The sequence below is a fragment of the Triticum dicoccoides genome, chromosome 4B (genome assembly GCF_002162155.2).
Source record: "Triticum dicoccoides isolate Atlit2015 ecotype Zavitan chromosome 4B, WEW_v2.0, whole genome shotgun sequence".
In the NCBI taxonomy this organism is placed as follows: domain Eukaryota; kingdom Viridiplantae; phylum Streptophyta; class Magnoliopsida; order Poales; family Poaceae; genus Triticum; species Triticum dicoccoides.
In genome coordinates this window covers 436,088,183-436,100,971 of record NC_041387.1, presented here as the reverse complement: position 1 = coordinate 436,100,971, position 12,789 = coordinate 436,088,183, and positions in this window count along the sequence as shown.

The following is a 12,789-nucleotide window of genomic DNA, read 5'->3' as shown; positions in this document are numbered from 1 at the left end:
CTAATTCTTGTACATGCTTAGTAACGCAGTGGCAGCATATGGCTATACTGCCTATACACCTTTGTTTTGGCAGGGATATTGCCCATAGGCAACAGTCATTTTGGGACAGGAGTAAACCGAAACCAAACTGGTGGACTGGTGGCCCAATAGTAAATTGGTGACACGACCTGCTTCTCCGCAAAGGCTATGGGCGCGTTTGGTTATCTGCACCATTTTTATCATTTTGCATACTTGTTTCAGTTGGGTCTGGCTGAACATATGCAAGCAAAAAACCATCATCTATATGTTGATTGGTTGCCTGCATCCCCTCTCCCTGCATAGTAGCAACGGCTTTACACACTGTGTTTGGTTGCTCACATTGACTGTGCTCATACTAGTGTATATTTTGTTTGGTTGCCTGCATGGGGTATGATTAATACTTAACAGCTACCCATAACACACACTGCCATAGTGATTGCATTGAACGATGATGAGGACACAATCAACTAGTTCGCCGCGCCGCCGTTGGACTCGGCGCTAAGTCCACTGTCCACCGCCGCGGGCTCGCCCATGCGGAACGCAGGACTGTTCGGGGCGACGGGCAAGCCTCCCGCCGCCGTGGCGTGCAGAGTCTCTGGAGCTCATCAATGGTAGATAAATACCAAGCAGGGGAGGGGAACAACTAGCAGTAGAAGAGGGCGGTAGACTGGCCGCCACCGGCATGTACAACGTCGTCACGCTCTTCTGCAAGTCCGGTACGCCCTGGCGCGGCTCGCCTCGCCATGCTCCTGCCCGCCGTCGCGCTCTTCTGCAGGTCACTGAGCACGACCCAGGAGCGGATGATGTTGAGCGTGTGGCTCGGGAGCGGCAGGTCGGCGCGGTTGTAGCCATGGTCGACGCACACAACGATGGCTAGCCAAAGTTGCTTCATGACGCAGGAGAGGAGGCCGAGAGGAGCGACGCCGGCGATGACGCCAGTGTAGCAAGACATGGGAGAGATTAAGGGGTGTCATTAACATGTATCACACATATACTTACATACGTTCCATGAGAAAGAGGTTAGATCTATTCGTCTACGGTCGTCGAAACAGAAAATATGCAACACGAAAGTCGTGTGAAATTGCAAGATGAAGCTACCGGTCAAAGAAAATTCCAAATGATTGACCGTGCAGGACGAATTTGGCAAAATTCATTCAAAATAGCTCCAAACATGAACACGAAATTGAACATTTACGGTTAACGAAACTACAAACTGATCACAGGAACCATAACATCGATGTGCATATTTTTCATGTAAAGCTTACCTCGAAATGAATCACCGTTGTGTAGATTAGAAGAGAGGATAAAAAAGAGATTAGAGAAGGAGCTTAATGAAGGTGGAAGAACAAACAACGTAAAGGCTGCTCCACACAAAGTGGCCCCCGAAAAACCGCGGATTCCGCCGTTCCTCCAGGCTCAGGCCTCCTTTGAGATTTGTACGGGCCAGGTTTTAGATGCAGCCCAAGCAACCAAACGGGTCAGATTATTCCTGCACACGCCTGATTAGGGTGGATGCAAGCAACCAAACACAACACGTTCTATATCTATAGCCACAATGAAGAATCAAACCAGGAGGTATCCCCCGCATCCCGGCATGTATGTACGCTGCACTAGCCACAATGACACTCAACCAATTGTGATTATCTACATACTTTTGCCAATTGTGATTAGTTACATATTTTTTTACTCTTTTTACTCTTTTCATTCTTTATTCTTTCCTTTTTTTTGGGTCTTTTCTTCTTTCCTTATTAGGTGAAAAAAAAACGTGAACTTTGTCCCAAATTGATGAACTTCCTTCAAATTCGATGAACCTTTTTTCTCTCAAATTTGATTAATATTTATTCATTTTTTATGATTGTTTTAAAATCGACGAACTTTTTGAAATCTGATGAACTTTTTTTCAAAATCAATGAATTTTTTCTTCAAATTGATGAACTTTTTTCATTTTTCAGTGAACTAATTTCCAATGATGAATTTATTTTAATTTGATAAACTTTTTCCAAATTTGATGACCTTTTTTCAATATCTACAAACTTTGTGAACTTTTTTTGAATAAGGGTATTTTTTCGAATTTGTGTTTTTTTTGAAAATGGATGAACTTTTTCTGAAATTTGATGTTTTTTTTCAAATTCAATTAAATTTTTTTGAATACAAAAACTTTTTTCTAATTCGTGATTTTCTAATTTTGTGAACTTTGAAAAAAAATCATATTTTTTTCCGAAAAAATGAAGTCCTTCTAAAATGTACGTGTAGTAAATAGCACGGCTGCAAAAGTACTAAAAGCTCTCGTGTTGTAATCTATCACTAGGTTCTATTAGCTCAAGTGGTTAGGCCACATGTGATGTATCGAAACAGCCGAAGAGCAAATCCTCACGGTAGTAATTTTTTTGAAGTTTTTTCGCCCTATAGATTTGCTTCGTTCTTGGGCCAGCCCACCAGTTGGGGCAGCGGGCGCTAGGAGTGCGAACGGGCGCCTGCAGCGCCGTATAGAACCTCCCTATATCTACCGTATAGCGAGACGGTAGGAACTCTCACCCGAAGCGTATACATTACCAGGCCAGCCCATTAGCTTCTAGCTTAAAAGAAATAGAGTAGAAAAACGAGCGTGTGAGAAGCTGCTAGCAACTATGTTACACTCGAGTTTGACATAAATTAGAATGGCGCACCCAATTTGAAGCAAAACAACTGGGTTTCCACTGGTTTTCCGGGTTTTTTTTGTTTGTGTTTCTTCTTCTTTTTTCACCTTTTTCTTTATTTCTTCCTCTATTTTACTGGTTTTTTATTTTATTTCTTTGTCTTTCTTTGGTTTCCTTTGTTTCTTTTCTTGATTTTCACTGGAGTTTTTCTTTTCTTTGGTTTTTTTTGTCTCCTTCTGGTTTTTCATGGTTTTCTTTTTATTTCTCTCGGGTTTTCACTGTTTTTCTATACAATTGTTTTGTACATACATTATACATTTTCATCGAACTAGGTATCCCCCGGATCCCCGAATGTATGTACGCTGCACTAGCCACAATGACACTCAGCCAATTGTGATTAGTTACATACTTCTTACTCTTTTCTTTCTTTATTCTTTGCTTTTTCTTTTTCCCTTTCCCCTTTTTCATCATCTTTGTTTTAGTTCTTTTTCTTCTTTCCGTATTAGATAAAAAACTGCTGAACTTTTTTCCATATTTGATGATTTTTTTCATTTTTTTGATTATTATTTTAGAATTGATGAACTTTTTTTGAAATCTGATGAACTTTTTTCAAAACCAATGAAATTTATTCTAAATCTACGAACTTTTTTCTTCAAATCGATGAACTTTTTACATTTTCCAATGAACATATTTCCAAATTTGATGAGTCTATTTTAATTTGATGAACTTTTTCCAAATTTGATGAACCTCTTTCAATATCATTGGCTGATTTACTGGGATATCCTTGAAAACAGGTTCAATCTGCTTCATCTTCTTAGGTCTCTGTAACATCACATTTTTAATTAAGTTTGAACTTTCTGAACTTTTTTTTAATAAGGGTCTTTTTTCGAATTTGTGATTTTTTTAAATCGATCAACTTTTTCTACAAATTGATGGTTTTCTTTTCAAATTCAATTAAAAATTTTAAATACATGAACTTTTTTCTAATTCGTGATTTTTTAATTGTTGTGAACTTTGAAATTTTATTCAGATTTTTTCTGAAAAAATGACGTCCTTCTAAATTGTATGTGCAGTAAATAGCACGGCTTCAAAAGTACTTAAAGCTCTCGTGTTGTAATCTATCACTAGGTTCTATTAGCTCGAGTGGTTAGGCCGCATGCGCTGTATCGAAATAGCCGAACAGCGAATCCTCACGGTAGTAACTTTTTTGAAGATTTTTCGCACAACAAATTTGCTTAGTGTGCTTGGGCCGGCCCATCAGTTGGGGAAGCGGGCGCTAGGAGCGCGAACGGGGTCTGCAGCGCCGTATAGAACCTCCCTATATCTACCGTATAGCGAGACGGTTGGAACTCTCACCCGAAGCGTATACATTACCAGGCCAGCCCATTAGCTTCTAGCTTAAAAGAAATAGAGTAGAAAAACGAGCGTGTGAGAAGCTGCTATCAACTATGTTAGACTCGAGTTTGAGATAAATTAGAACGGTAGGAACTCTCACCCGAAGCGTATACATTGACAGGCCAGCCCATTAGCTTCTAGCTTAAAAGAAATCTCTAGTTCTCTCTTATAAAAAAAACAGAGTTGGTGATGATGGTGTGCCTGCCATCTTGCAATATAGACCGTCTGATCTATATCTGACCGATAGAAAGCAAACTATGACAATTTTGCAAAAAGAAACTCGCACCACTCTCGTTCATCCTTATCTCCCACAACTTCATTGTTGAGTAATTACAAAAGGAAGCCTCTGGAACAATCTGACATAGTGGCCGCTGCCGGCGTCGTCCATCCTCATGCCTCCGCTAAGTCCGACCATCAATCACCACCGCGCCCCACTCCCCCTCACCTTATCTCTCATCATTCTCGAGATATCATTAGTTTTTACACATGGGATTACTCCTACATGGGCCAATCACAACGTGTTTTGTAAAAAAATGCATCTTGATGTTCCGTGCAATGCACAAGCATCTTGCTAGTATAGTAGAAAAGCGAGCGTGTGAGGAGCTACTAGCAACTATGTTACACTCGGGTTTGAGATAAATTAGAACGGCGCACCCAACTAGAAGGAAAACAACCAGGTTTCAACTGGTTTTTTGAGGGGTTTTCATTTTTGTTTCTTCTTCTTTCTTCATCGGGTTTTCTTTGTTTCTTTCTCTATTTTACTGGTTTTTTTATTTTCTTTCTTTGTTTCTTTTATTTCATTTTTCTTCATTTTTCTTTGGTTTAATTTGTCTCCTGGTTTTTCATGGTTTTCTTTTTATTTCTCTCGGGTTTTCACTGTTTTTCTATACAATGTTTTTGTACATACATAATACATTTTTCTAATACAAGTTTGACATTTTTCAAATACAAGATTAATATTTATTATACACATTTAACATTTTTTGAATGCTTGAGTAACAATTTTCAAATACTAGATCCATATTTTTTAATACATTGCAAACATTTTTTACAAACACATTTAACAATCTTTCAAATGCTTGAGTAATATTTTAAAAATACCAGCCTATATTTTCTAAACATATAGTCAACATTTCTTCTATACAATTTATTATTTTTCAAAATACTTGAGCAGCATTTTTCAATACCAGATCTACATTTTTTTAATAGATGATCAACATTTTTTCTATATACGTTTGACAATTTTTCAAATGATTGATTAACATTTTTCAAATACAAGTTAACATTTTTTAATCCATGGTTACTTGTTAAACATTTTTTCAAATGTTTGGATTTAACTTTTTAAAAATACATGATCAACTTTTCTCACACACATTGTATATTTTTGTATCCATTTTTCATATACATGAGAATCCTTTTCTTTATAAACATTTATGATTTTTTTAAATGCTTGGATTTAACTTTTCAAAATACATGATGAACCTTTTTCACACAGGTTGTACATTTTTGTATACATTTTTCATATACACGCAAAACATTTTCTCTATACACATTTGACATTTTTTAATTCCTGGATATTATTTTTAATGTTTTATGTAAATTATTTTTTGAATTATAATTATTTAGAATATTTGGAAGTGTAAAAAAGAGAAAAGGAAACAAAAAAGTGAAAAAATGAGGTCGTGGCCTCCCCACGTCTGGGCCGGCCCATCTGGTGTCTCGCTTCACGCGAGTCTTCCTTCGTGCTTGCTAGAAGCGAGCTGTAGATGCACCCGTGCTTCTCTTCCCGCGTTAGGCTATGTATGTGGTCGCGAGGGCTATGGGTCAGTTTGGTTGGTGTCCACACCGGTGCATGCTTGTCCTGATAAGTCTCTGAATCCTGCCTGACACTTGTTTGGTTGGTGCCCAGTGGAGAAAATGTTTGCCTGTCGTCGCTAGCAGCAGGGTTATCCTGGCTCAGTTAAAAGAATCAAATTAAATAAAAGTACCACTCAACGAGGCAGCGTCAGTAGCCTGGACCAGGCGTCAAATTTCCCATGCGTGGGCGTGCCTGGCCGTGCGCCTGGAACTAATCAAGATATGATAGTAGATTCAAAAATCCTGTAAACACTAGAGGACAAAGCACCAGGCCAGGAGAGGAACCAAACACGCATGCACGAGACAAGCCTAGCCAGGCAAAAAAAGTCCTACCATCCCAGGCGTCATCCAAGCACCTTGTCCAGGCTTTTGACCAAACAACTCCTATGTCTCGCTTATTGTGACGTACCCTCATCTTGCCTTTGCCTCTGGACTCTGGTGCTCTGCTAAGGGTTGGCACACACTGTACTTCCTTTAGCGGTTTTGTGAAGGTTTTATGGACCGGTTCAGAAGAGTTTTAGAACTTTTCGTAAGGTTCTTCTTCTTCTTCTTCTTCTTCTTTTTCTTCTTCTTCTTCTTCTTCTTTCTCACCTTTCTATGCATTTTCTAATTGGTATTCATCATGTTTTTTCTGTTTCTTATTTCTTCTTTTTCATTTTCCATCTTTCCTCAAATACACGTTCAATATCTTTTGTATACAAGTTGAAATTTTTTCATATACATGTTGAAACATGTTTCGGAATGTACATTGAACACTTTTTTGAATAAACGGTGATCATTTATTAGCACACATTGAACATTTCTACAAATGCCATGATTTTTTTAAACATGCAAACCATTTGCTTAGTACTTAGAACCTTTAATCTAAAATGTCACAATTTCTTTTTTTTAGATTGCATAATTTTTTTGACTCCTATGAAATAATTTTATTATATTGCATAAACATTTTTGAAAAAATTCACAAATATATTTTTGAAATGTCTCTAAAACTTCATGAAACACACGTTTTTTTAAATAACAAAAAAACTACACTGTATATATATATATATATACAGTGTAGTTTTTTTATCATGTTTTTTTAATATATATATATAACAAAAAAACTACACTGTATATATATATATATATATATATATATATTAAAAACATCATGAACATTTTATGAAACGCGTCAACATTTTTTAAATGTCAGGAACCTTTCTTCAAATTTCCCAAACATGATTTTTTACAATGCACAATTTTTTTAAAATGTTAGATGAATGTTTTTAAAATTTTAAGTAAATTAATTTCAGAATACACACACACTTATATATATATATAAAGAAAAGAAAAAGGAGCAAACCGAACGAAACAGACCTATGTATCGAACCCACACGATCCTATTGGGTTGGCCCACTAGAGTCTCACTTTGGGCGAGGCTACCGTCTTCCTCGCGGGAACTCACACGTCAAAATGTCCCACTTCCCGTCCAGTCACATGCGAGTCTCCTGGTCCTGGCCCAGCAAGCATGCTTCATTAGTCGCTAGAACAGACTAAACGCCGTTCAATGATAGGATGATCGATCAGCCTTTGACCAGTCAAACCATTGACTGTGTTCGCACACGAACACGTCACCGTGTATCTCCAACGCCGAGGGTGATGCACCGCAGCTCACGTCGAAGGAGACGCGCCGGAAGCGCGATACGCAGGCAATCCGGCGGGCGCTTTTTTAGACCCGAAACCCCACACGCCCGGGAGGGACCCCGTCAGGGCGCACGGCGGCTATGGGTTGCCCTTGGTCGGCCTGACCGCCCCTAGGGCCTCGAGGTTCGCCGCCCTGCAATGAAGAAGAACGAACGAAGAACGAGGAAGAAGAAGAACGAGGGAGAGAGATAAAGATAAAGGTAAAATATGATAGATTGATAGATCGATTGTGTGTTGTTATTCAATCGGCCGTCACCTCTTACATATATATGAGGCGGCTGGACTTTCCGTACAAGAAAAGGACTCAAATCCCGTCCAAAACATCAAAAGATAACCTAACTCGGACTACGAGGGCCGGAACTTCCGGTCAGCCCGAAACTTCCGGGCTAAAATTACATCAAGTTGCCCTCTTGCACAGCTCCTGCAGGTCGCATATGGCTTCGGATTGCGATGGTCCCAAAAGCAAAGTTGTAGACCTTGCAATGTAGAAAAAATCGTTAGTTAAACACTTTTTCACCCGAGGTCATCTTGATGTCGAAACTGGCCCCGCAAATCTGCAAATAGTGTTAAAATTCCAGTTTTCGGGGTGCTCCGCGTGCAAACTTTCGGTTTAGCCCGGAACCTCCCCGGAAGTTTTGCCCGGAACTTCCGGGGCAGACTTATGTAGAACATTGTTTTGGCTCTAACTTTTGCATACGAACTCCAATTTAGACGTTTCTTATATCAAAATTGATCGTTTCGACGAGACGAAGACAATATGTGTAGAAACTTTTCTCAGATGAGGCCATCTTGGGGGCATAATCAACCGAATAGTGTTCTGAATACAAAATCTCAATGCTTCAAACACAACTTCGGCCTTAGAGATTAGATTGGATGGCTACGGCCCAAATATGAAAGTTTCTCCTTTTGACGATACGGAACTTTCTCACTTTGAGCACTTTTCCATTTGAAGCCTTCTTAATTATGTTTTTGACCATGCCAAAATCTGGTGTCAACAGACCGTTCACTATTGGACTTTTACAAGAAAATGAATCTGAAAAAATTCGTCAAAAAATGAAAAAAGAACTTAGATTTGAAAAAAGTGCATACATTTGCGGAAAAAATACGAATTTGAAAGAAGTTCATTGATTTTCAAACAAATTGAAAAGTTCGAATTTTAACAAATTTCATCGATTTTAAAAATAAGTTCACTAGCTTTATAAAAAAGGTCATTGAAATTGAAAAAAGTTCACCAATTTTGAAAAAAACTTCAATGATTTTGAAAATAGTTAATCGATTTTGAATGTTCATCAATTTTGGAAAAAGCAATTCACGAATTTGAAGGAAACTTTTCAAATTTTTAAAAACTTCATCAAAATTGAGAAAATATCATCGATTTTGAAGAAAGTTCATCAATTTGAAATAAGTATTGACAAATTTGAAAAAAGGTCATCAACTTTTGAAAAAAAAGGTTCATCAAGTTCAAAAAAAGTTCATTCATTTTGAAAAATGTTCATCAAATTTTTAAATAGTTCATTGATTTGAAAAAAAGCTCATTGAATTTAAAAAAATTCATCAAAATTGAAACAATTCATTGACTTTGAAGAAAAGCTCCATGAATTCAGAAGACAGAGAAGAAGAAACTCAAACTCAAGAAGACGCAGTGTCGGAACAAATTTGGATAGATCACTAATGTATTACGTATTTTAAATTATGCTGAAGTTGTGTGTTTCATTGTTCTGAACATTGTGTTCTATACCTGTTAAGTTAATGGGGGTTTAGAAGTGTTAAATGAGGTTTCAAATGTTTAAGGTGATTCTTATATGCTTGACCACATGTTTAAGGTGAATGTTAGAGGTTTGACCACATGTTCAAGATGAATATAAGAGGTTTGTCATGCAATACTTATGTTTTTTTGCATGTCATTGTCATGAGTGTTTCCAAATTGATGATATAACTTAAAAATGTTATCAACAAAATAGCACGTCGACTTATTACATACAAATATTTGAGTGATATAAATGAAGGGCTAGTCCATCTACCTTGTGTGTGTCACGCACGATTCAAATGGAGGTGCCACACGTCCCGCTTTAAGTAAGCCATGAGATGTCGTGCGAGTTAACGGGAGGCGTGTGAGCAGGCTGCTGTGCAAGCTCACCGGGAGGCAACCCCTTTGACCTCCCTGCACCGCCCGGCCGCCTTCCTCCCAATTGCCCCCTTAATGGCGCCCGAGCCGCTGAATAATAGGCCACATACTCCCCGCACTCACTACAATCCTCTCCTCGCCTCCAATTCCCCTCTCACGTGCCTCCAATTAGTCCTGTACGCCATGTCGCATTACGATGGTCTATCCCTAGTCTTTCAGTTTTCTAAGGAAGACCCCGGGCTGGAGGAATGAGCTTTGGGACGTGCCGGCGTGAGCACCTGCACTAGTGCTCGCATTGGCGCTCGCCCACAGGCACGTGTCAGCGCGAGCGCGTGCACTAGCGCCCGCGCATGCGCATGTCCCCGTGCCGGTGCGAGTGCCCACCTTAGCTGCATGGGAACGCCGTCGAGCGCTTCCTTGCATTGCCTGTGCCCGTGCACGTTCCTCTCCTCGCTTCAGTGCCAGTGCCCGCCTCAGCGGCATGGGACGCTACCCTCGTTCGCTTCCTTGAAGCACCGTCAGTTGCCACCCCTCGCCCTCATGGGATTGGCTCCAACATGCGGCGTGGGACTGGCTCCCAGAGGAGGAAGTCTAGAACATTCTAGCCTTACTCGAAGCTTGGCCAGACATCCCGGAATACACCAACACCGATGCAAGATGGCACCGCTGCCACAATTCGTTTGTTCGTTTAAATATTGTAGTTTGATCTATGAATGTAAAGTCACAACGTGACTGAAATTTATTGTTTGATCAATCGATTGTTGTGCTAGAGTGAAGAAGGGGAGTAAACATGTTTTTTCTTTATTTTTTCATTTACTGAAATGTATATGTAGTGCCACTGAACATAGTACTCCCTCCGATTAAAAAAAGTGTCGTGGCTTTAGTTCAATTCAAATTTGACTAAAGCCATGATATTTCTTTTTGATCGGAGGGAGTACAAAATAGTTTAGCTGCAAACTACTATCACTAATCAAACACTATCCCATAGGTAAGATTTTTAGTCTAACGTGTATGAAAGTGAAAACTCATGGTTACGAATCTCACACACTCACTTCCTTTATATTTATATTTCTTTCCTACTCCGTCCAAATTTTTGGGTGACAATGAAATGTTCAAGTGTTCTTGTGACAACTCTAAATAATAGATACACCATTCCATGGTGTCATGTTATGGGTGCATGCATATCATCTTTGAAGGAAAAATAAACGGATCTTTGCATGATAAAAAACAAGGTAAACTTTAACATGTTGACATGGTACATGCAGTCGGTGAAAGAACCTCATATATACATTAGGAAATGTTTGTTTGGACTTTGGTTTGAAAACCAACAAGTTGATCAATGGTGCCTCTGAATACTAAATTGAAATGCGAAATGTCACATATTTGTGTAGCATGCACAAGACAACCAACAAAACATGTGACATTTCACATTTTAGTTTGAACAGTGGTGTTGATCATGCATTATGCCACTGATTTTCACCTTACAAAATTTGTATTAATCAACAAACAAATTACATAAAATTGATCAAAAATACAAAAGTGAAAAGGTGAAAAATGAGGCTCTAGGATTTTGAACCTAGGATCATTTTGGTTGTAGCACTAGTTTCATTGCCATCCACGCTATACAACTGAGTGTTGGTTTTCTGGGATTGTAATGTAAACTAAAGAAGTAGCTAATTCAGTACCCTTTCGACCGTCAGATGGATGATGGACGCCTCGCCTATGTATGCCTTCTCGCATCCCTTGTCAACTACCTCCACTGTGTTCCCACTACTTTAAGTTCGCACCGGTTCACCCTAGGCAGTGATTGCTTATACCTGTGTTGGTAATTCGCCGAAGAGGAGAGGATGATGCAACACATCAACGATAAGTATTTTCCTCAGTTATGAAACCAAGGTTATCAATCCAACAGGAGAACCAAGCAACACTATATAAATAACACTTGCACACAAACCATCAAAACTTACAACGTAAGAGGGGTCGTCAATCCGTCCTTGGTATTGAGATAGATTAAATTGCATGAGATTGGATAAATAGATCTAAAAAACACACAAAAAAGTAAAGAAAAAGTGAAGCAAGGTATTTTTGGATTTTTGATTAACAGATCTAAAAATAATATGATAGGAAATAGACCCGGGGGCCGTAGATTTCACTAGAGGCTTCTCTCAAGAAAATAGCATACGATGGGTAAACAAATAACTGTTGGGAAATTGACAGAAGAGCAAATAATTATGATGATATCCAAGGCAATGATCATGTATATAGGCATCACGTCCAAAATTAGTAGACCGACTCCTGCATGCGTCTGCTACTATTACTCCACACATCGATCATTATCCAGCATGCATCTAGTGTATTAAGTGTTAGGGCACATTTCTCCCTAAGTGGTTTTGGTGATTGATGAGTATCAAGCATTTGGCACAAGACGATTCGTGCCCCTCGGAGTTTCAAAGTGAAGACAATTTTCTTTCCTGCGCTTCTTTTTCGGTGGACTTGAGTCATAGGGAAAACTGTACTATCAAGAGGGGGTCCGCTTCACAAAGGTTTGGGTGGAATCATCATTTACACACTCATATTGCACCCATCGCCACTTTCCGCTTCTTTGGAGTTGTCCATCTATCTAGCTGAAGAAGTGGTGGAGAGATGCAAGCGGTAGTATGCTACGTCTTGAGCTTGCGTTGGTTTTCATTGAAGAGGAAAGGGTGATGCAGCAATAGTAGCATAAGTATTTCTCTCAGTTTTTGAGAACCAAGGTATCAATCCAGTAGGAGGCTCCTCAAAAGTCCCACACACCTACACAAACAAATAAGAACTCGCAACCAACGCAATAAAGGGGTTGTCAATCCCTTCACGGCCACTTGCGAAAGTGAGATCTGATAGAGATAATATGATAAGATAAATATATTTTTGGTATTTTATAATATAGATTGGAAAAGTAAAGATGCAAATAAAAGTAGATTGAAAGTTGATACGTCTCCAACGTATCTATAATTTATGAAGCACTCATGCTATATTATTATATGTTTTGAATGTTTATGGGCTTTATTATACACTTTTATATTACTTTTGGGATTA